Genomic DNA, 25,901 nt, shown 5'->3' on the forward strand with positions numbered 1-25,901 from the left:
TGATACACACACGCACACAGTGGGCCAGTGACTTTGGTGGTATGTGCTATTGCACAGATGTGTCCCGTTCCCGTTTGCACATGCACACACAGTACAAATATACATTTATTTTTGAAAAAAAAAAAAACTCTGTTACTTGACATATTTTCACTGTGCTCCTAAATATTTTTGGGTGCTCCTAAATTTCTTTGTGTGCTCCTAAATTATTTCATTTAGGAGCACCTGTGCCCCTAGTCAAAAAGGTTAGCGTAGAGCCCTGTTAGAGTAGACGACAGAGTACAGCAACTTGCAATCGGCCTGGTCTTCAAGATACACTACACCACAAAGATACCCATGTACATTTTTACATTTAGTCATTTAGCTGATGCTTTTATCCAAAGCGACTTACAAGTTTTGTACAACAAGACAGCAGGAAGGGTACCACTCTTATCAGCTGAGTAACAAGGTCAGTGAAGTTCATGACCACAACACCAGAGGGAGTTCCACAAATCACGTCCAACCCAGATTCGGCTCAAACAATGGACTAAACACGTTTCGCAACTAGGCCACCACAATAATGTGGAACGCCCTACCTACAGCCGTAAAATAATGTGAATCCCTACCCTCCTTCAAAACCACTCTCAAAGAGCACCTACGGGTGGCTGCAATTAGAAACGGGCCCTGGTAAATGCAACAAAAAAAAATCCCCCACCCAACCAATGTTCCCTCTAAGGTGCGCCTGTGCGCGCACATGTCCAAATGCTCCCGTGCACATCTGAAATCTGTCGCGCACAGAAACGTTTGTGTAAAAAAATAAACGACGTTTCTTAAAAAACAGCAGTCAGCTTGGATGCACGTACATCACGGTTTTCTCTCCTACAGCTTCTCTCCTTGTTGACAAACGCGCACACACACTGCTGGGGCATTTCCCCCCTCCCCTCCCGGACGCCTGAATACTTTAGACAACAAATGTTTGTTTCCACGTCTCTGATTGGCCAGGTCATTTCTGGTCATCATGTGACATGTACGTCCAATCGTGGGACCGCAAGTTTCTACACTGGTTAAGCTTAGGCGCTCTTTCGAAGTTGGTTAAGGTTAGAGTTTGTCTTAGAGCATGGCGATAGAACGCCTTCCCTGATTCCAACTGTTAAGCTTAGGCACTCTTTTTTGTTTGATCCACTTTTTCTCCAATTTTTCTATATTTTCTCCCATCCCAATTTCGTATCATCCAATTCAACCCTCCCCTGTCACGAACGCTCTTTCTTGCCTCCCACAAGCCGGCTGCAATGTGGACTAAGTCATACATAGCACAAGTCCCCTCCGGTACTTGAGGTAACAGCAGTCGCATCTTTTCACCTGCGCAGCTCGATCTCTCAGTGGCGAGGTGTAACGCGTGGGAGGCTCACGCTGCCCCAGACACTTCCTGATTCTACTGCGCAGGCGCACCAACCGACCTGTAGGAGTCGCTGTCCACAACGCCCGATCCCCACCCATCAGTTCCCCACCCCCTAATACGGCCAATGTGTATTAGTATGAACGACCAGCTAAACTGAAAGCAATGTGGAGCGCTGAAGCTTAGGCACTCTTTCGAAGTTGGTTAAGGTTAGAGTTTGTCTTAGAGCATGGCGATAGAACGCCAGGTAGTTTGCAGGCTGTTAGACCCGGAAATAGGCGCAGAACTTGCTGTCCCACGATTGGCGCACATGTCACATGACCTGGCCAATCAGAGCGCAAAACTCGAACGCGGAAACAAACATTTGTTGTCGAAAGTATTCACGCCTCCCGGACCCGTCTTGTCAACACAAAATCCTTTCACTCGCTCCCAAGTGCAGAGCCTCGACAGCTCTCCTTTCAACATCACTGAATCATTAAGGCCTAAAAAAAATAATGGTTTGTTTCCGGTTGCCGACCGACCCTGCCGATTTAGGTGCGACCCAATATATTTTTATGAGTTAACATTTTTTTTTATAATAAAAAATCATTTTTCGATCAAAACAAAATGGACACATATCTTAATCAAATTAACCTTCCTAAACTATCGGAGGATGACGCTAAACAGTTAGAAACACCCATCACACTAGATGAACTTAGGGAGGCCATATCTGAAATGCATAGTGGTAGGGCTCCTGGAAGAGACGGTATCCCACCAGAAATGTACCGCTCAATGCTCTGAATTTCATAAAAGTCAGTCAAAGCTTACCAAAAGCACGAGCAGTGAACTCCAAGCCCACGTGACTGAACTCAAACTAGAAAGAAACAGACTAAGAAATGACGTAAACTCCATGATAAAAACAGCAAAAAAAATTTCATCAATGACAAAACTGAGGAAAACAAAAATAAACCATGTGAACTTTGGAAATTACTCAATAATCAACTAGGCTGCAGTAAAAAACTTAAAACCAGGTTCTCAAACATAAAGACGGACACCACGCTCATCACAGACAAACTGGATGTAGCCAATTACTTAAACACTTTCTTCACAAACATAGCCACAACACTGGTAAACAAACTACCCTCCCACTCAGGGCAGTATGGGGTAGAACACATAGTAGCATACTACAAGAACCTAGGCGTCCACAAAGACGATTTCAAACTGGAAATGGTAACTACAGATGAGGTACTCAATAAACTGAGCGCCCTCCAACCGAACAAGGCCACTGGCCATGACAACATCCCCTCCAAATTCCTCAGAGACTCAGCAGCCGCCATCACCCCAGTCATCACACACATAATAAACCTCTCCATAAAACAGGGACACGTCCCCAAGGACTTCAAAATAGCGAGAGTAACACCCCTGCACAAAAAGGGCAGCAAATTAGACCCAGGCAACTACCGCCCTGTTTCTATCCTTACATCCATCTCGAAAGTCATGGAAAAAATAGTATACGAACAGGTCGAAAAGTACCTTACGGATAAAAATCTAATCTACGAATTCCAATCTGGCTTCAGAACATCCCACTCCACTGACACATGTCTTCTCTATTTGAACGACCACATCAAGCAAGAGGTGGACGCGGGCAAATACTGCGGCATGGTCATGCTAGACCTACAAAAGGCCTTCGACACTGTCAATCACACCATTCTGATTGACAAGCTAAAAGCAATTGGTTTTGATAGTTTATCAGTGAGCTGGATACAATCCTACCTGGAGGGGAGAGAACAGATGGTGGAGGTAAACGGTACCCTATCCCCCCCCCTCACAGTGAACTGTGGTGTTCCACAAGGAAGCATACTAGGACCACTACTGTTCCTAATTTATGCAAATGACATGTCGTCAGCTTGTGACTGCAACTTGTTCCTGTTTGCGGACGACTCAGCCCTGCTGGTCTCTGACAAGAACAAGTTACAGGTTGAAAAAACCCTCAGCTCGGAACTAGGCAAAATCTGCATATGGCTCGCCGACAACAAACTATCATTACACATGGGCAAAACAGAGTCCATTCTCTTCGGTTCAAATAACAAACTCAGCAAAACAGACGGCTTCTCAGTTACAGTGGGTGACAATATTGTCACAAGGAAAGATGAAATTACCTACCTGGGTTCCATCCTAGAGGCTAATCTTTCCTGTGACAAAATGGCATCCAATGTAATAAAAAAAGTCAATCAACGAACTCGATTCTTGTACCGGATCTCCTCCCTGGTAAACAAGAATACCCTGAAGACTCTGGCAGGAGCACTCATTCAAGGGTACTACGACTATGCTTGCACCTCATGGTACCAAAGCACCTCAAAGGCACTAAAAACCAAATTACAAACATCTCAAAACAAACTAGTCAGACTACTGCTTGACCTGACTCCTAGAACCCACCTCACCCCTGCACACTTTGCCAACCTAGGATGGCTTAGAGTAGACGACAGAGTACAGCAACTTGCAATGGGCCTGGTCTACAAGATACACTACACGACCAAGGTACCCATGTACATGTCAAAATACTTCCCAAAGGTCAGTGAATACCACGATCACAACACCAGAGGGAGCTCCACAAATCATGTAAAACCCAGATTCGGCTCAAACAAGGGACTAAACACGTTTCGCAATTATGCCACAACAATGTGGAACGCCCTACCCAAAGCTGTAAAGGAATGTAAATCACTACCCACCTTCAAAAACACTCTCAAAGAACACCTACGGGAGACTGCAATTCAAAACTGGCCCCTACAAATGTCCTAACCCAGTTGTACAATAAAGACCAAGCATGGCTATTCCAATGTACAGCCCCACCCAACCCCACCCCACCTACCCAACCTCCTCCAATGTACAGTTTCCATGTCAAATGTATGTCAGTATTCCAATGTACAGTGTGTCCCCCCCCTACCCAACCCCCCCCCCCCCCCCCCCCCCCCCCACCTCCAATGTACAGCCCCACCCCACCTACCCAACCTCCCCCAATGCACAGTTTCTATGTCAAATGTATATACTCTTCTTCTGGATTTTTTTAGTATCACAAACAGTACTGTATTTGAAAATCTGGTATGTCATAAATGTATACATGTAGCAGTACTGTCTATCTGTATGTCATGTGTGTCATATGATGAATTGAAAATGGGGGACCCTGATGGAAACAAGACGAAAGTCTTTCTCAGGTCTGCATCCTCTTAACAATTGTATGTATTGAGCTGAACTGTACTGTACCCATTCTGCAATCTGTTAATAAACTTTTCAATCAATCAATCAATGTTGGGATGTAATTGGACCCCTATTACTTATAGAAAACATACTTATACTTTAGACCATATTTTAGTATGAATATGTGAATGAAAAAGTTTAACGTTGCTACACCATGAACAATACATATAGGACCTTGAATGGGCCCTAATAATGGCAATCTAGCAATATAATTTAAAAAGTTATAGCCCTGCAAAGAAGGGGAACCTCTCCATGTTAAAGGGGAACTATTTTACTATTTCTTTCACTATTTGGGCACTTTTACACAATTCCTGTGAGTCTATGGAACACCTCTGTAATATATATATTTTTTTTATTCATTGTTTTGTATTTCTAATCAAGTCCTCAAAAACAGCATTTTTCTACCTCAAGATCTCGAGCCGTTTTGAGGCTGGGCTGCAGGTCCGGTCCAGCCACTGTGTGCAGCTCATCTTCTATCTCAACATTAACATGCAGCGGTGTCTTTCTGACATCACATATCGCGCACATTTTCAAATGACTCAGTTCAGTGAGGGTGAATATTGTGAGAGGAGAATTGGAAGAATGCGCCAATATGAGAATTTTGAGACATAGATCATATTAATATAAGTTCACATAGCTAGGAAACAATGCTAAACACTCAAAAAGGCCATTTATAAGATAGTTCCCCTTTAAATAGAGCTGGCAACGGATGGTATATCATGAATTTAACCTTAGGCAATCAAAGTGTTAAGATGGATGTTCTACCTAGAATCAACTTCATTAGCTCAATGCTACCGTTACCCCCTCCAGATGGTTACTGGAAAAAAATTACACTCCACCGCATACAAATTTATTTGGAATAACAAACCTCCACGAATAAAAAGATCCACCGCACAGAGAAACAAAGCCGGCGGAGGTATGGCATTTCCAGATTTTTACCACTATTTTAAGGCGTACTCTTTAAGACCACTGACAACCTGGTTTGATTCCCAAGCATCTGTATCCTGGAGAAACTTAGAAGTAAATATAGTAGCACCACATAGACTGCAGGACATAGTATACAGTGCCAGTGTTTCTCAACTGGTGGGTCGCGACCCAAAAGTGGGTCGCGGGGCCATTTTGAGTGGGTCGCGGATGTGTGTGTGAAAAAAAATAAAAAAATTTACTTTTTTTTTTTACTTTTTTTTTTTCACTACCTATCTTTGTGAAAGTGGTTTCTCAGCTCTGGTCCAGCTGAAGACAAAGCGGAGGAACAGATTGGACATTGAGCATGACCTCATAGTTGCTTTGTCTACCATCACCCCAGACTTTGAGACTCTTGTCAGGAGCAAACATCATCCCCAGTTATCCCATTAGTTCCCTGCATGTTAAGTTAAGAAGTCTGCTAAGAAGGATATATTATTTATTATTATTATTATTTTATTTTATTGTGTTTTTAGCCCTTAGTTGCACTTTTGTTGCAACCCCAGTTATCCCATTAGTTCCCCCAAACGTAGGTCTGTTATGTTAAGCTAAGAAATCTGATAAGAAGCATAATTATTTATTATTATTATTTAATTTCAATTGGTTTTTAGCCCTAGTTGCACTTTTGTTGCAACCCCAGTTATCCCATTAGTTCCCCCAAACTTAGGTCTGTTATGTTAAGCTAAGAAATCTGCTAAGAAGCATATTATTTATTATTATTTTATTTCATTGGGTTTTAGCCCTAGTTGCACTTTTGTTGCAAACTCAGTTATCCCATTAGTTCCCCCAAATTTAGGTCTGTTATGTTAAGCTAAGAAATCTGCTAAGAAGCATATATTATTTATTATTCTTTTATTTTATTGGGTTTTTAGCAATAGTTGCACTTTTGTTGCACTTTTTTGTGTTTATTTCATGTTTTGAAAGATTGCGTATTACTGCATTTTTTTTTACATAAATCATAGTGGTTCAACATTTTGGGTCGCGACTTAATGACTAAGGAAAATGTTGGGTCCCGAGGCTAGACCAGTTGAGAACCACTGGTATACACCATATTATCAATTAAGCAATGCGAATTGAAATTTGGCCCCCTTATTACTCATGTGATCCGGATATGGCGTGAAACACAAAAAAAATATTCTAACCTACATAAATGGCATAGTCATACTCCCCTATTCAATAACAATGCACTCCTGATTGGAAAACAACCTATAAGATACCCTAAATGGGAAAAGCAGGGCATACACACATTAGGAGATGTTTTCAACAAACAGGGTTTTTGTAGCTATAAAGACATGCATAAAAAATGTAATCTCACCAGTTCCACATATTATTTTTACGCAAAGTTATTGGTCTGTTTGAAGGCTCATGGAGGGTCATTAAGGATACCAATTGAGCACCACAGATATCACAAATTCTTCTATGAAAGAGAGACATCGAGAGGTTTCGTATCTGATTTTTATCATCAATTACTAACGTCCTCGTATGGAATCCTCCCCCTAGACTCAGTCTGGAGGAGGGATATACCAGACTTGGAAATCAATTTTGATTGGCAAGAAGTCTGGGCAAACGTTCGAATTACGTCACGTAACCCGGACCACCAACAAATTAATCTTAACTATATTCATAGGACATACCTGACTCCTATAAGATTGAACAGAATGGGACTTAAACAAGACTCCAGATGTTCCTTATGTACAAATGGGGATGAGGGTACATTTATGCACATGTATTGGGATTGCCCACCAGTTAATATTCTGGAAAGAAGTGTCCCAGCAATTATCAAATTTCTTATTTCTGAACATACCTGTACACCCCTCTGTATTGCTGTTGAATGATGTTTTTGAGTTTGCAGTCCCTATACAGCTAAAGAGATTAGTTTTATCTGGTATCACAGCGGCTAAAAAGCTGATAGCATCACGATGGTTTCAACCGGAAAAAATGTGTCGGAAGGTATGGGTTCTTGCATATCTCGATGTGATTTATCTAGAAATATCTACAGCAAGAATTTTAGGTGTCAGTGAAACCAAAATTGCAATGTGGTTAGAAGTGGTGGAGAGAATAAAAGCTAGCATATGAATTGTAGTGCCTGGTTAGGAGCGAATGATAATGGATGGATTATCCAAGTGTGGGTCCGGGGGGGGTGAACGAGCGAGAGCATATGTATGTAGGGTATTAGATAGCAAGTATTAGGTGTATATCTCGTATACTACATTTATTTAAATGGTGATTTCATTGGATGTGTACTGTTAACACTTTAATCGCCGGGGTTAAATTCATAATTTACCATCCCTCGCCAGCCCTATTTAACATGAAGAAGTTCCCCTTCTTTGCAGGGCTATAACTTTTTAAATTCTATTGCTAAATTGCCATTATTATGGCCCATTCAATGTCCTATATGTATTGTTCAGGGTGTAGCAACGTTAAACCTTTTCATTCACATATTCATACTAAAATATGGTCTAAAGTATAAGTATGTTTTTATCGTTTTCGGCAGCTTTCTTCATAACGTGATTTAAATGCATTATATTGATGATCAAATACAGTTTGGTAGGAATCTGTGCGAGATAGAAAATTTCAACTGGATGTGCTTCTAGAAGTTTCTACGTATCATCTGATGATGACCGGATGGGCGGGGGATCGTTTATAATTCCGTGGGCAGCGTTAGATGATTCATCCAGAGTGGGTCATATGTTCATCATAGCAGTTTATATCGAACACGTTAGAATATAACGCTGAATCTTACCGTGGCTTCCTCGCGCCGCTGGCAGATGAGCGTGGAACAGAATTTTTTCTATTATGGGATGTAGAAATGCCCGATCCATTTCCAGGTTGTATAATAGTATATACGTCCAAATCATGTTGTTTTTTCGAGTTATTTGCACCGATCGATGTTCACTGTATCAAGACGGAGTCTCTCTAACGATAGCGAGTGGCTGGACCACATATGGATGAGCACTACCGGTTCAAAGGTTTAATTTCCGGTTGGCGATCTGCCGATCGGCCACCAGATGGCGCTCTTGAACCGCTAGAGAGTTGAGAGGAGATCAGCAGTGTGTCTCAGGGCTCCGGAAAGGAAATATGATTTCGATGACAGATTTTTGAAATATTGACATCAAAGACGAGTTACGGCGTCTTCGGTTTCGGTTTCTCACTTGATTCGATACTCGGTAGTACCGACGTGTTTCGGTTCGGTACCTCAAAAGTACCGAATTCGGTACCCATCCCTAGTTGTAACGTTAGTTTAGGTTCATGTTAACGTAAATAACGTAAATAAAAGTGCAGCAAAATCTGCAAGCACTCTACGGACCTTTTAAGGCCATGCTCAAAGCCCACCTTTTTGCCATAAACAATCCATGAGCTATTTTTGTATTGTAGTATGACTGGTGTATTATGTCTGTCGGCTTGGTTGGCCTGCATGTATTTTTTGTCTTTTTTGTTTCTCTTTCTTTCCCGGGATGCGCCCCGGGCCGATGTAACTATTGGTTGAGGGGGCGCAATATAAATAAATTTATCATATCATATCAGAAATTCTGTAGACTGTGAAATAAAACACTTCCCCCCCCCCTCAATTTCTTCTCCATGCACACATCCGCGACCCACTCAAAATGGCCACGCGACCCATCAGTTGAGAACCACTGCTCTATAATGCCTCAGCATCGGTGAGGTGTTATTGTCGTATCCAAGTTCTTTTGAACACAACAGACGCATCACCTTTTAAAGTAACATAAATTAGAACAAGGGATACGCTGTGTTATCACTTTTATTAATATAATAAATAAATAAATAATAATAATAATAATAATAATAATAATAATAATAATGGCTTGGATTTATATAGCGCTCTTCATGACACCCAGAGCGCTTCAAAGAGTCCATTATTCGTTCATACCGGTGGTGGCAAGCTACAATTGCAGCCAGAGCTGCCCTGAAGGCAGACTCACGGAAGCGTGGCGAATAATCATCGCCTACGGCCCCTCCGACCACCACCAACATTCATACACATTCATACGAGGCAAGTAGGTTAAGTGTCTTGCCCAAGGACACAACGGCGATGGGATGGACATGGGCTTGAGCGGGATTCGAACCACCAACCCTTCGATCATTGGACGACCCGCTCTACCCCTGAGCCAAAGCCGCCCCACAATTTTACTATATGAATACTTAGGAGACAGATCAGCTCAGTTAGTTATTATATATTAAATTAGCCATTGTTTTTGGTTCTGGCCCGCCATTCAATGGCTTGGGGAAAAATTGGCCCGCCGCCAAACCTAATTGCCGACCCCTGTGCTAGACCCACCCAAGGATACTTCCTTTGAGATGGAGGAGCCCACAGACCACCAGGATATCAGCATGTTACCATTCTTTCTCTTATCTTGATTCTGTCTTCTCCTTCCTCTGCTCTATCATATTTGTATAGCTTTGTCTCCATAGCTTTGTCTCTCATTCTTTCATTTCATCAAACTCTGTTCACATGTAGCCTAACTATTTGGTGCACTTTATTTTGCTGTCTCCCTCTGCCCCAGATCTACCCTCTCAAATTCCTATCTGCTACCAAGAAACATGTCTAACGTGCCAGAAATCAAAGCAAAGTGACTTGATTGGCATTTCTCACACGTTAAAATTGATTATATTGCTAATCTTTTTGTCTAATGACTCCAAAAGGATGGCCCCTGTCTATACTGTGGAGACAGAAATAGAATCGAACCAGGAACCTTCTGATTACCAGACAACCGTTCTACCTCCAGAGCCCTTGAGCGCTTGCTGTTTCCCTTCGTGTTGTGTATGCGCCGCCATCTTGGGTCAATAGGAATGAGGATGTAATTACAGAGGAAATCAGAAAGTGGCCAAATACTTTTCCATGCTACTGTAAGTTCTTAGTTGCTGTCTCCCTCTGCTCCAGATCTACCCAGCGACCAACTGATGATTAAGAAGGAAGAGGCTCAGGACACACTAGACCCAACCATGGATATTTCCACTGGGCTGAAGGAGGAGCCCACAGACCATCAGGATATCAGTATGTTACTTTTCTTTTTATTGTCTTTATTTTCTTTCTTTCTTCTGTTGCAGCACAGTTGTCTCTCTGTCTGTGTGTCCATATCTTTCCCTCCTCTCATTCTTTCCATTAAGCCCCAATCTGTGATTTTCATTTCAGTGTTTCCCCTAGGATTTTTTTTTTTCAGGGGGGGTGGTAGGCTCCCAAAATGACTAGTGTTTTCGCGGGGCATGCGTGTCACGGATACATGGTGTCGTCATAGACGCGCGCAGTAAGGCGGTTGTTAGTATCGGTGCATTTCTCTACACTGAGCTGAAATGAAACGATTGCACATAAATTAGGTAAATAATATTAACAATATTTATTTACAACACAGAAATTAACTTATTTACAATTATACATACAGTAGTGACAACACACATGAACTATTTACAATACAGGGAGGCACATACAACACTCATAACTATTTACAACCAGTGTCAGAGCGAGCAAACTCAAGTTGTTTGGAAATTCTGAGGGCTCAGAGTGCACACTGGACGCTCTGACCAAGAGTTAGTTTATCAGAGCGGAGCAGATTTTCAGAGTGAATTTATTAACTCACCTTAAAGGAAAACTCCAACATGTTGGGAAATTAGCTTATTTGCCATTTACCCTGGTGTTAGACAAGAAGATACATACCTTTTTTCTTCTCTGTCCATGCAGTAGGAGTAGGAAGACACGCACCGTTAGCCTAGCTTAGCGTCAGTCACTGGAAGTAGGTTCCTCCATTAGCCTAGTTCCCAACGTCTTCCTACTCCTACTGCATGCACGGAGAAGAAAAAGGTATGCATCTTCTTGTCTAACTCCAGGGTAGATGGCAAATAAGCTAATTTCCCAAAATGTTGGAGTTTTCCTTTAAGTAGGGCCCTATGAAATCCGTTTTTATCTTTTCCTGTTTTGGGATATGAATTTTCCTGTTTTCGGATTTCTCTGTTTTTAATTTTCACTGTTTTCGGATTTCTCTGATTTTATATTTTTTTCCTTTTGGATTTAACCAAAGAAAACGATTAAAAATTATGTTTTTAACTAACTTTAATAACAGTACATCTGCAAACAGTGCCAGTGTAGTTCAATGTTCAGTGCCAGTTAGGTTATGAGTAGGGATGCCCCGATCACGTTTTTTGCCACCGATACCGATCACCGATCGTCGTGAGCCATATCGGCCGATACCGATCCGATACCGATCGTTTTTGATTAAAAAGAAATTAAAAATTATTTTATATAAAAAGTTTTTTTTTTTTTTTTTTTTTTTTATAAAATATATATATTATATAATTAGACTTGTACTTGTATTATCTGCGAGACATCGCCACCACGCAACAAGTCAAAATGCTCGCTATCTCCACTGTCTGTGTGTACATACTCTGCTTTGATCAAATCACATTCGGCTCTGCAGATTTACCCTAGGCTCTGCAGATATACCCTACTCCCTCAGCTATCCCCGTTAATGACTGCGACGCAAGCCGGGCTTCGAATATGCATCGAATGAGTGTTATAAGACATTGATATCAGGAGCTGTCTGTAGCTACTGCTAGCCGGAAATATAACGTTAAGACAACGCCTCAGTGAACTATTTAGTTGAATGGGACATTTCGTTTTGAACAGTGAGCTAAGCTAACGTGAGCTAACAGAGGTAACATACACTAGTACTAGATAACTAGACTATTGCTGGAGCATTTGTTGATATCAGGAGCTATCAGTAGCTAGCCGGCTAGATACCGTTCAGTTAGACAATGCCTCATCATGTATTAAACTAAAAGTGAATAGTTGACTGGGTCATTTTGTAGCGGTAGCTAACGTTAGCTCATGGAGGTCCCGTCCCACTAGACTAGACTAGACCCGTGTTTACATGCGTGCGGGAGGAGCTGGAGGAGGAGCAGAAGACGCGCAGCACTGTGTGCAGCTCCCGGTGTCTGAGACAGAACTCAGCGAGTGAGATCTGTTTTGACGATCGGCGAAAATAAAACAGTAACGATAGCTAGGTAGCTAACGTTAGCTCAGGTCGAATGCACTATCTAGACTCAGCAGAGGAGCCGCCTCCTCTGTGTTTACAAACTCTACACGGGTGCGGGCGGGGCTAGGGAGGAGGAGCAGTTTGCAGGTCCTGTGCGTCTGAGACAAGCGAGTGAGATATCCACTTGATCAGTTTCCGCGATCGGCGAATATGACTCATTATCGGAATTCCCCGATCGCATATTTATACTGAATATCGGCCGATAACGATCGGTGGCCGATCGATCGGGGCATCCCTAGTTATGAGTTTTTTCCCCCAATTCAGTTCAGTTCAATGCAGTTCAACTGCCAGTGCAGTGCAATAACTAAATTGTAGTGGGTGCTATGGACATAATTCACCATTAGATTGTTTTGATGTATTGATGGGGCACTGTCACTTTAATGAGGTTGGTTTTGGGGGTTGGGCTTAGAGAAGACGCGCTGGCGGAATGTCATTCATAAAATGTTTTGGTGATGAGGAGCTGTCAGAGTTTAGCAGGGCATAGATCTGACAGCTGTCACTGGTGCTAAGAAGATAATAAATGACACACTACTTGGTGTTGTCGCAAGATAGAAATTGTGCGTCTCTCCTTTCCGACGATTTCTACAAAATAATAATTAAATAGTTAAATAATACAAAATAATAATTTGTTTAAAAGAAATCAGAAAAAACTGTAAAATGTAATTTATTTCAAAGAGATGTCCTTTAAAGGTTCATGCTTCTCCCCATCTCTGGCTGACATCACCATTGTGATTAGGGATGCTCGATATTGTCTTTTTTACCGATACCGATATTCCGATATTGTCCAACTCTTAATTTCCGATACCGATATCAACCGATACCGATATATGCAGGGTTCCCCCCCCCCCCAAAAACTGAATAATTTCAGGTAACTAATAATTTCACTGGATATATATATAACAAATATTGTTATTGTTTTTTTCTTTTTTTAAACCGATACCGATATTTTCCGATATCACATTTTACTACCGATATCGGCCGATAATATCGGTCGGCCGATAATATCGGACATCCCTAATTGTGATACATGATGGTTAGGCCTTTGTGCTTTCCTCAGTGAGGGATTGTCTTTTGTCAGTCAGCAGCGTTTTGTACTTGCTGAAGCTTCGCTCTGTATAATAATTTAAGTTTAAATATCAACATTATCTGGCCATCCTCAGTAAATAGTAAATACTATCAAACTTGCCAAAGACCAGAGTTGGGATGGGCACACACACACGCAAACACGCACACGCACACACACACACGCACACACACACAGAAAGGGAGAATAGCTTATATGAACTATCCAGTTAATTAAAAAAAAGTTAAAAAGAAAATATATATATACATTTTCTTTTTTTATATAATTCTTTCTGGATGGGGCGGGGCGTCCCTGGTCAAAGTTGGGAATAAATCCATAAGGAAATCTTTTGGTCCAGAGATTGAAGACTCTGCAACATAGATACAATATTCTTAGGTTTCTAGATGTGTGAGGTTATGAATTTACCCTCGTGGATGGTGTGGATTCAGTGTTCCCCCTTGAAAAAAAATTCAGCCGTGCTGCGCGCACGCTGCCGGAATCCATATTTGTGTGTGCGCACGTGGCGCCGGAATCCATATTAGCGCATGCTGCCAGAGAAATAACTTAAAACTACCGTAGAATTGTTCAAGATATTATTATAAGTTATTCATAGGGGTGGAACGGTTCACAAAATCCACGGTTCGGTTCGTATAACGGTTTTGTGGTCACGGTTTTCGTTTCGATTTGATACGTTGTTTTTCATTAAAAAAAAAAATTATTGAAAGTTAATCGTGAGTTAAAAAAAATAGTGGCGTTAATAGAATCGGGTGCTAACGCGTTAATACCGCGTTAACTTTGACAGCCTTAGTAAGGATAGTAAGGACTGTCGATAGACATGGTCAAAACTCGATTCTAGATATGCGTTTCCTGCCAGTAGACACTTGAGAAAAGGTTTTGCATTTTTCTATTGAAGTTTTGCACAATAAATGTTCTTAAAATACCTCTGTACTATGTGAAATATGTCCTAGTAATACAAGAGTACAGTAATAGCTGCCATACCAGTGTTTTACCCCTTCAGAAGCATTTATATAGACATTTTAAGATAGATGAATATACCGTGATATATACCGTTACCGTCTATACTTCAAATTATACCGTGATATACATTTTAGACCATACCGTCCAGCCCTACTGTGGAGAGGTATCAGTGTCCACTAAAGTGGTGCTCAGACCACACTGCTGTCTATGGTAAGCTGGCCCACATTGCCCTGAAGTACTTGGGGACCCCTGCCTCAACTGTCCCATGCGAGAGACTGTTCTCTTTATCAGGCCATATTGTACAGAAGAAGAGAGCTAGTTTGTCACCAGCCAATGTGAACAAGCTGGTCTGCCTGAGTGACTGGTGGAAGAAGGAGAAGTAGAGATTGGACTGATTGAGTCAAACCATGTCACATAGCTACTGAGTGACTGTACTGGTAACTAGGCTTGGGCGGTATAATTTTTTTCATACCGTCATACCATGCTGACATCACACCCTGGTATGGGTATTATGACGGTATGACTTTCATCAGCGGGGGGGGAGCGGAGCGGAGCTAAGTTAACAATATACTTGTTATCACCATACATAACGGTTATATTGAAACACGTTATATAAAAATAGGGAAACAATGTCCAGGCACGCACTCCAGGTTTTTCCAAATTTATTGGCAGCCTGTAATCATGACGTTTCGGTGTGAACACACCTTCTTCAGAATGGCTTGCATGAAGGGTAAGTGACCCTAGTATATACAAGACAAACAGGAAGTGACAACACATTCCCACAAGAGATCTGCAAAAAAGTACAAAATACCACTTACAAGCACAACCTTTTCAGAATATGTAAATCAAAAAGAAGCGTAAATCAAAAAGAAACGTGTAAATCACAAAGAGATATATCTATATATATTTATATATATTTTTTACATATTTTATACAGACTAGGCCTACATCTTAAACTCATGACCCATATAAGCCATCTTTCAATTATAAATATAAAGAATGATAAATGAAAATAAATAATAAACAATCGAATGAAATGAAATAATCAAATGAAACGGGTCAAAACATTTTCCTCATTGAGGCCTCTAGGCTCTAAACAATCCAGATAATGAATATAAAAGCATTCCCTTTGTAGCAAGAGCCTGTCACCGCCTCTTGGTGGTCTCAAGACCTGCTCTCTATACCCATGTATTTTAAGCCAGAAATATCATGTCCTAACTTATTAAAGTGCCTTGCAACTGAAGACTTCTCGTAATTTCTTCTTATAGAACATTTGTGCTCAGAAATTCGATTTTTAAAACGTCTTCTTGTTTTTCCAACATAGTAAAGGTTGCAAGGACATTTAAGCAAGTAAACCACAAAATCAGAATTACAGGTAATCCGGCCTCTAACAGCGATACTCCTATCTGTACTTGGTTGTAAATAAAATTTCTCTTTAATCATGCCATGACATTGGGTACAAGACAAACATGGAACATTTCCATTTGGAATATTAGCCATAAAATGGGTACATTTTTTGTTAGTTAGCTCGCAGCTAAAGTTAGTTAGCTTGGGGCTAACGTAACGTTAGCCTAACCTTTGTCTATAACAACAAATGTATTTGTTGTTGTAAATCTTAAATCTAAAATTCAGTTTAGTTTCACTCAGTGACACTGTGGGCGTGTCTCTGCTAATTGAGCTATCACCAGTCAGAGGCAAGTCTTTGTGTTTTAAAAGCAGCTCTTTCTGTGTAGAGAATTCAGTTTGTATTGACACAGCAGAAGCCAATACTTTGGTTGAACAACATTGAATCCTACTGCATGCTACCCGTTTGTGACAGCCTAAAACTTAAACATTTAAACTTCCTACCTAGAAATGCTACCTACCGTACTTTTCGGACTATAAGACGCAGCTTTTCCCCCCATTTTTTGACCCTGCGGCTTATATAACCTAGCGGCTAATCTATGGATTTTTTACAGCTAACTGGGCCCGCTCCCTCAGCTCTGTGACCGTCAGATCAGACTCCTAAATCTGCTGCAGCAGTGCACGCCTTGCCCCTCCTCCTCCGCCTCAGTCGAGCCCTCCTCCCCCTCACAGTCGAGTGCATAGCCAGCAACCAGCCAGACGTTAGCTCCCGGGACGAGTAGCCACGTTAGTTTGCCAGCAACCAGCCAGGCAGCGCCGTTTGCTCCCGGGACGAGTAGCTACGTTAGTTAACCAGCCAGGCAGCGGCGTTTGCTCCCAGGACGAATAGCCACGGTAGTTAGCCAGCAACCAGCCAGACAGAGACGTTAGCTCCCGGGACGAGTAGCCACGTTAGTTAGCCAGCAACCAGCCAGGCAGCGCCGTTTGCTCCCGGGACGAGTAGCTACGATAGTTAGCCAGCAACCAGCCAGGCAGCGGCGTTTGCTCCCAGGACGAATAGCCACGGTAGTTAGCCAGCAACCAGCCAGACAGAGACGTTAGCTCCCGGGATGAGTAGCCACGTTAGTTAGCCAGCAACCAGCCAGGCAGCGGCGTTTGCTCCCGGGACGAGTAGCTACGTTAGTTAGCCAGCAACCAGCCAGGCAGCGCCGTTTGCTCCCGGGACGAATAGCCACGGTAGTTAGCCAGCAACCAGCCAGACAGAGACGTTAGCTCCCGGGATGAGTAGCCACGTTAGTTAGCCAGCAACCAGCCAGGCAGCGCCGTTTGCTCCCGGGACGAGTAGCTACGATAGTTAGCCAGCAACCAGCCAGGCAGCGCCGTTTGCTCCCGGGACGAGTAGCTACGTTAGTTAGCCAGCAACCAGCCAGGCAGCGCAGTTTGCTCCCGGGACGAATAGCCACGTTAGTTAGCCAGCAACCAGCTATGAGAGCTAACGTTGCTACCTACTATACCCGGAGCTGCTAAATGGCTCTATCGTTATGAGAGCTAACGTTGCTACCTACTGTACCCGGAGCTGCTAACTGGCTCTATCGTTATGAGAGCTAACGTTGCTACCTACTGTACCCGGAGCTGCTAACTGGCTAACGTTATGAGAGCTAACGTTGCTACCTACTGTACCCGGAGCTGCTAACGTTATGAGAGCTAACGTTGCTACCTACTGTACCCGGCTCTGGCTAACTGGCTATCATTCCTGTTTAAACAAAAATGTTAATAAATGGGAGCTTCCTCAAACAGCCATCTCTTTCCCGACAATCCCCTCTGTGCACGAACCCTTACATATGGTAATTAAACATTAAAACACCTGCAGCTTATAGTCCAGTGCGGCTTATATATGTACACATCATTCAATTTAGCTGCTGCGGCTTATATTCAGGTGCGTCTTATAGTGTGAAAAGTACGGAATATAGGAAGCTTCCTTGCATTTGACACACAGGGATTGAAGAGGCTCAGGACACGCTAGACCCACCCAAGGATACTTCCTTTGAGATGAAGGAGGAGCCCACAGACCACCAGGATATCAGCATGTTACCTTTTTTTCTCTTATCTTGATTCTGTCTTCTCCTTCCTCTGCTCTATCATATTTGTATAGCTTTGTCTCCATAGCTTTGTCTCTCATTCTTTCATTTCATCAAACTCTGTTCACATGTAGCCTAACTATTTGGTGCACTTTATTTTGCTGTCTCCCTCTGCCCCAGATCTACCCTCTCAAATTCCTATCTGCTACCAAGAAACATGTCTAACGTGCCAGAAATTAAAGCAAAGTGACTTGATTGGCTGCATTTCTCACACGTTAAAATTTATGATATCGCTAATCTTTTTGTCTAATGACTCCAAAAGGATGGCCCCTGTCTATACTGTGGAGACAAAAATAGAATCGAACCAGAAACCTTCTGATTACCAGACAACCGTTCTACCTCCGAGCCCCTGAGCGCTTGCTGTTTCCCTTCGTGTTGTGTATGCGCCGCCATCTTGGGTCAATAGGAAGGAGGATGTAATTACAGAGGAAATCAGAAAGTGGCCAAATACTTTTCCATGCTACTGTAAGTACTTAGTTGCTGTCTCCCTCTGCTCCAGATCCACCCAGCGACCAACTGATAATTAAGAAAGAAGAGGCTCAGGACACACCCATGGATATTTCCACTGGGCTGAAGGAGGAGCCCAACGACCATCAGGATATCGGTATGTTACTTTTCTTTTTATTGTCTTTATTTTCTCTAGTTGTCTTTCTTCTGTTGCAGCACAGTTGTCTCTCTGTCTGTGTGTCCATAGCTTTCCCTCCTCTCATTCTTTCCATTAAGCCCCAATCTGTGATTTTCATTTCAGTGTTTCCCCTAGGATTTTTTTCAGGGGGGTGGTAGCAACGCATCTGTGATTTGGCGCACAGTCTGTGACGTCACGGTATTGAAAATCATACCGACAGGATTTCGAAATACCCTGGTATACCGTAATACAGTCATACCGCCCAATCCTACTGGTAACATTATTTGTGTTCTGAATAAAACAATTTATTAAACACAAGTACATCTTATTGAACATTATTTTGATATTGCATTACCAATTATCATAGCAAAACAGCTTTTTCAAACAGTCTGTAAGGCATTTTGGAAACGGGAGATGGGCTCATGGTGTAATGGGCCACCTGGCCTGAGAAACGTAAGGAGGAAAGAAAAAGTAAGGACTTACTTCTGTTCATTATTTGGGTAGAACACACATATGAGCCATTTTAATCTAGATTAACTCCAGGATTGCAGATAGATTAATCTAGATAACATTTTTTATCTATGCCCACCTCTAAATTAAACCTTTCCATTTTTGTGACCACATTATAGACAAAGGCCATCAACACAAAGTATGCATATGCTCAACCAGCACTAGACGTTCTTATCAAAAAGGAAAAGTCACAGAAAATATTATTAGGGTTTTAAATAAGGACATTTATGGGGTTACTTGTATTAATAATGATTTGCACTAAGGAATTTTGTAACTGTTATCTATAAAAAAAAAAAAAAGGAGATGTTACAAGGGAATGGGGAATGTTATATAAACCCCCCCACAGTGGTGTGTGGAGTTGGTATGTCCCAGCAGGGACCAGGATGTAAATGTCGTGTTATGGGTTGGCAATACAGATGCACGGCACAGTTGACACAGATGCTCTATTCTCCTGGCTCGTTATTGAACACAGTTATCTTTGAACCTCTGTTGTCAAGCCTCGTCAATATACCCCCCTTCCCCACTCTGGTGTCGTGGAGTCACTTCGCTGTGAGTGTTTCCACGGTTAGCTTGCGGCTAATGTTAGTTAGCTCGCAGCTAAAGTTAGTTAGCTCACAGCTAAAGTTAGTTAGCTTGGGGCTAACGTAACGTTAGCCTAGCTCGAGGCTAACACATCCCAATTACCGAACATTACACACATGCCCCGAACCGTGGAGGTCGTACCGAACGGTGTACGGTTCGAATGCGTACCGTTCCACCCCTAGTTATTCATGTTCATGGAGTCATGTGCATGTGAATTTGCTAGGAGGTTTTTGGTGTGTCCGCTGACACTAGAAGTTAGGGGTGGACGGTATAAACGGTATATGGTATAAATGGTATGAATTTGCGCTACGGTATGGATCTTGACTATACCTTGTGACCGGTAGAGCAACTCTAAAGTAGCAATGACGTAACCACAGTGTGGAGGGAGGGGGCTGCTAAGTGGAGCTAACTTTAGCTTGCTGAGGCAGGGCTCTACAGTGTGATTATTTCACTCGCAAAATAGATATGTGCGAACTGGAAAAATGTATTTAGGAGCACAGAGGCTTTGCGTAGTGGGCGTGTCAATGCGCAATTGTCATTTCATAATAGACACGGAACAGAGCGGACCTTCAATTCTAGAAGCGAACTAGCCCTGCGTTGCACACAGCTGTGTGACAACTTATCTCGCGAGTCGCGCAGTTTCTATGTGTAATGTAAACTCTGCGACGGGTCCAATCGTCTAACATGCTTTGCATCCTCGCTATTCTGGAATGCCCACGTCGCGCTAAAACCTTATGTAATGTTAACTGTTGATGTAGCCTTCAGAAAACGAACGTTAGCTCCACTCCTAGCAGCCTGTTGATGTAGATTCAGCAAGCCAACGTTAGCTCCACTTCGGGCTGGGCGATATGGCAAAAAATCATATCGCGATAACAATATGATAATGTTATCATATCACTCGATATCGATAATTATGGAAATTGTTATAAGTAAATTTTTTTATTTAATTTTTTTTTAAACAACAGATGTATGTTTATTTTGCAGCAATTCTTTGTCGTTGCCGCCATCTTTAGTGTTACATCCCCTCACACTCCAGTTCTCAGGCTGCAGCTGGTTTAAAAGCGAAAGTAAACCGGCTTCTCTGCTGGCTGTGGCTCCAGGGGATTTGAACAGTTCTGGCTCTGCTAGTTTATTTTTGATCTTTTGGCGCTTTTTTGGTGGACAAACCACCGCACATGTGCACCGTGACTCGTGACTGGAGACTAGCTCTGCTAGCACACATAGCCTACTGTGTACAGACGGTTTCAAACTGTATTTTAAATTAGAAAGCAAACAAAATAAATGGACAAGAGAAAAATAAATCTCAATTTGGTCAGTATTGTCATTTGGACAAGCAAAGCCATTACTTTAAGTTGCAGGCAAGAAAGACAAGTCTGTCCACTGTCTCTGGTTTTAAAACTGGTCACAAAAAAAATATATATATATTTTTCCCCCCGATATATATATATTTTTGATATTCGATATCGATTATTAAAATATATCGTGATATTTATCATTATCGTTATATCGCCCAGCCCTAGCTCCACTCTAGCAGCAGCCCCCTCCCTCCCTCTCTCTCTCACTCTGTCTCCCCCATCCCTCTCTCTCTCTCTCTCTCTCTCTCTCTCTCTCTCTCTCTCTCTCTCTCTCTGCTAACAATCCTGATTCGATTCTTAAACCTATTTCATTAAAAAGGAAGATATTGATTGCCATTAGCTATAGTATAGCTCAGCAGCTGTAACAGAATAATTTTATTATTTTTGATTATTTACGTTTTAAGTTAAACGACAAAAAAAGCCATGACATGGTTCCTTTTCAAACTGTCGATAGAAAGGGCTTTAAAGACATGGTCAAAGCACTGGATCCAAGATACGCGTTACCTGCCTGCAGACACTTGAGAAAAGGTTTTGCATTTTTCTATTGCAGTTTTGCACAATAAATGTTCTTAAAATACCTCTGTACTATGTGATTTATGTCCTAGTAATACAAGAGTACAGTAATTGTTTTATTTATTGTTTTATTGTGGATCCCCATTAGTCCCCTCCTGGGGTCCAAACATTAAAAATATAAAAAATACAAACATACAAAAAGTAAAATAAAAATATAAAACCACAAACATTGAAGTACTCACAAGAAAACATCACAACGAACAAAACCGTGAATAAAAGCTCACTCAATATTCATAAGTTAGATATCACAATTCTCAACCATAAAATACAAATTACATATTCAGTCCATAAGAACAAAACAGATCAAAATCATATATATGATTTGAACTCATATTATAGCATAACTTTTCTCAAGTCACCGATCACCTTTATATTTCCATACTAATTTCAAAAGTCAATGGCCAAAATGTTACTCATTATTCATGAGCGCAATTTTAAACTTTTTTTTAAACATAAATTTGTTCCTTATCACAGTTATATTTCTGGGTATTTTATTCCAATAAGCAACTGCTCTATACATTACCGTCTAATAATAGCTGCCATACCAGTGTTTTACCCCTTCAGAAGCATTTATATAGACATTTTAAGATAAGTTAATATACCGTGATATATACCGTTACCGTCTATGCTTCAAATTATACTGTGATATACATTTTAGACCATACCGTCCAGCCCTACTAGAAGTGCTCTGGAGGCTCAGGTAGCTGCATATTTGTACACTGCAAAAAATGAAATCTTATCAAGTGAAAATATCTTGTATTTGGTACAATAAATCCAATATTTTGTAGAATTGTCGTGGATTATCTTATTCCACTGGCAGATAATTTGGCTTATTATTTTTCTTGATTTTGGTCAATTTAATCTTGTTTTAAGAAAATGTTAATCTTGTTTTTTTAAATTGACCAAAATCAGAAAAAAAGCAAAATTATTGTACCAAATACAAGATATTTTCTCTTGATAAGATACAATTTGTTTGCAGTGTAGTTGTAATCAGGGTAAAAGTCAAGATTAATGACATGCCTCAACACTTAAATGTACACTATTTGTATTGAACATAGATATTGTTAGCCTCATAGGATAACTGCCTAAGAAGAAAAAACTAATTTTCACACAAGTCACACGAGTGAGTTAGGCAGAAAGAAATGTTTAAAATAACAAGGTTTTGATTGGCTGAGGACACAGCCACTAAACCAGGGTGGTGCAGCAGTGTGAGGAGAGTAGAGTTAGGCAAAAATATCAATTTGGCCAAAAAATTACTTAGGCAGTTTAAATAGAAAACATAGACATAGATACATAGAACATACTAACTGTCTAACATACACAAATCATAACACTACAACAGCACTTTACACCTAAGAACTCTCAGTGGCATAGGCTACATTCTGCCTTAGAGCATTTCATTTTCCTTGGCTTTTGAAACAAAAGCTCCAGGGCTCTTTGGTAGGGAATTCACTGGTAGGGGCCCATTGATGCTGAGACGCATACAAGCGGCCAGATGGTCTCCCTGTAGCCTGTTCTTCCGGTCAGTTTTCACCTGTAAATACAGAATGAATCACTAGACAATAAGTGGAGTGAGATTTGTGGCAAGTCAAATAACAAATCGGATTACAAATGACTAGGGCTGACCATGACTAGTAGAATAGTCGACTAATCAATCGAAAGGAGCCATAGTCGACTGCCAACCTCTTAGTCGAATGCACAATATATATATATTTTTTTTTCACAATTTCCAAAAGCAAAGAGGCCTATAACGCTAATGGCGCACATACCAGCGATGCTAACTGCCTAAGAAAACGGGCACAGAGGCACTGAAAGAGGATTTCACCTGTCTAATGAACACACTAGACAAATATCAAGATGTATCCACCTGGTGGACCAATTGCATGCTTTCGCAGAGGACAAGAAGCCGTCGTACAACGTGTTTCAAGGTCATGCTAATTCTGCCATTCCACGACGTACAACGTTATTGAGATCATATTTCATTTTTTCGCCATGGTATTCATAATTCCCTCACCCAGCCTCGGCTGATACAGTGGGAGCCTGCACAACTCTGCAACGCTTCAATACTGCCGCCTGGTGGATTATCGGGCGAATTACAACCGGAAATGGATCTCTGGTGATCTCCGTGCATCTGGGAAATGCGTCCGGCACTCACATATTGTTTTGCGGGACTCTAGAGACACATCTGTGTATATGGATCGCTGCCATAACTCAATAATCGATATGATTTGGGCGTTTATTATTATTATACAAACCGGAAATGGATCTAGTCGATCCACGTCAAATAAGTGGGATCTTTTTCCTCCAGTCTCATCGGCGAACGGTAAGAGGACAGTAACGTTACTTTCAGCGTGTTTGTTTATTATTATTAATGCAAACTGCTCTGATCAATATATCACCCATACTACATAAAGCATTTAATGAAGATCACGGAATTATAAACGTTCATCCGCGCATGATGAGTCATAACATTTAGGATTATGTACAGTTGACATTTTTAATATAGCGTGTATCAGCAACAAACGGCAGTTGATAATCTATATATGCGTTTATGCCTATAACTCACGTTTTAGGAATTACTGCAGAAAACTATAAAAACATATTTATATTCTAGACGGTATTTTCGTATGAATCTATGAATGAAAAAGTATAACGTTCCTACATCCTGAACGATAGATAATCGATGTTGAATGGGCCATAGTAATGTCAATTTAGCAATACAATTTAAAAAGTTATAGCCCTGCAAAGAAGGTGAACATCTCCATAGTGGCAGAGTGTGGTATGAGACAGGCAAACTCTTTGGCACACCCCACAGCCCAAATGGAATGATGATAAAAACTTTTTTTAAAGAACAATAGTTTATTTTTTAAATTTTATCCAGTGTATATATGTGCGCGTGTGTATGTATATTTGTATGTATATATTGATATGTGGGACTTTGGACCTCAGGAAGACTAGCTGGTGCCATTGGCATCAGCTAATGGCGATCTTTTTTAATAAACAAATAAAAATATGACTGTTCTCTCAGTTTCAGAAAAGGACACAGACTGGTTTGTAATCCAAGGTTATGAGGAGCTTGGAGAGAAGAGTGGAGCTAAACTACAGACAAGACTCTTGGAAATCCCGCTCAAAAGATTGTCAGCGGTAAGATGGGGAAGAAATATTACATTGGGAGTTGTTTTGCATAATCCATTTGCAGATTTTATATATAAACTTTTACATGATAAAAATATAGATATACTGTATTAAAAAAAATTATAATAATAATTGCTTGCCTAGATTCGTTCTTGGCTGGGTCTTGCTTAACTAGGCTTGCCTAGTCTTGTTCTTGGCTGTGTCTTGCTTAACTAGGCTTGCCTAGTCTTGTTCTTGGCTGGGTCTTGCTTAATTAGGCTTGCCATGTCTTGTTCTTGGCTGGGTCTTGCTTAATTAGGCTTGCCATGTCTTGTTCTTGGCTGGGTCTTGCTTAATTAGGCTTGCCATGTCTCATTCTTGGCTGTGTCTTGCTTAACTAGGCTTGCATAGTCTTGTTCTTGGCTGGGTCTTGCTTAACTAGGCTTGCCATGTCTTGTTCCTGGCTGAGTTGGGCTTGACTGGGTGTTTGTCTGTAGCCTACTGTCTTAGCGAGAGAGAGAGAGAGGTGTGGAGAGAGAGACACTCTAACCAAACACACTCAGTTTAGTTTGCGCAGCAGACTTTGATAGTGGGATGTACAATGCACCCCTGTTGTGTACCTTTTCTAACAAATCTCAGACCAAAACCCTGCTCAGACTAGTGTGAGTAAAACCCTGCTCACAGAGATTGGTGTTGGATTATTCCTGATTCTTGGACGATTAGTCGGTTAGCTGAGATACATCCAAATAAATCAAGCAAATCAATAACAATTTTAGATTGTGGTTGAGGCATCATCTAGCCATAATATCTGTTCTAGTGAGTGTAAACACTTCTACTTTTAACAATACAAGTCAGGGTTCTGAAGTGGTGTTCTTTTTACTTTTGTGTCCGAGAGAATTAGAAAATCAGAGCGGTTTTAACTTTAAAGCCCAACGGTCAAATCTGGGTCGGATAAGACTGTTACTTTATCTCTTTCTAATGTGTGTGTTAAATGGTGCATTTAT

At 41.3% G+C, this 25,901-nt stretch overlaps 1 long non-coding RNA gene across 1 annotated transcript in view; it reads left to right on the plus strand.

Annotated features, from left to right (window-relative positions):
- Positions 1-24,910, plus strand: part of LOC311233053 — a 45,257-nt gene extending 20,347 nt beyond the window's left edge. Inside the window, exons 2-4 of the long non-coding RNA XR_014620002.1 lie at positions 10,470-10,583; positions 18,638-18,742; positions 24,812-24,910. This is a non-coding gene — a long non-coding RNA (uncharacterized lncRNA). The remainder of the gene's footprint in view (positions 1-10,469; positions 10,584-18,637; positions 18,743-24,811) is intronic.
- Positions 24,911-25,901: the final 991 nt, after the last annotated feature.

Source organism: Notolepis coatsorum (assembly GCF_963971535.1).
Source record: "Notolepis coatsorum genome assembly, chromosome: 8".
In the NCBI taxonomy this organism is placed as follows: domain Eukaryota; kingdom Metazoa; phylum Chordata; class Actinopteri; order Aulopiformes; family Paralepididae; genus Notolepis; species Notolepis coatsorum.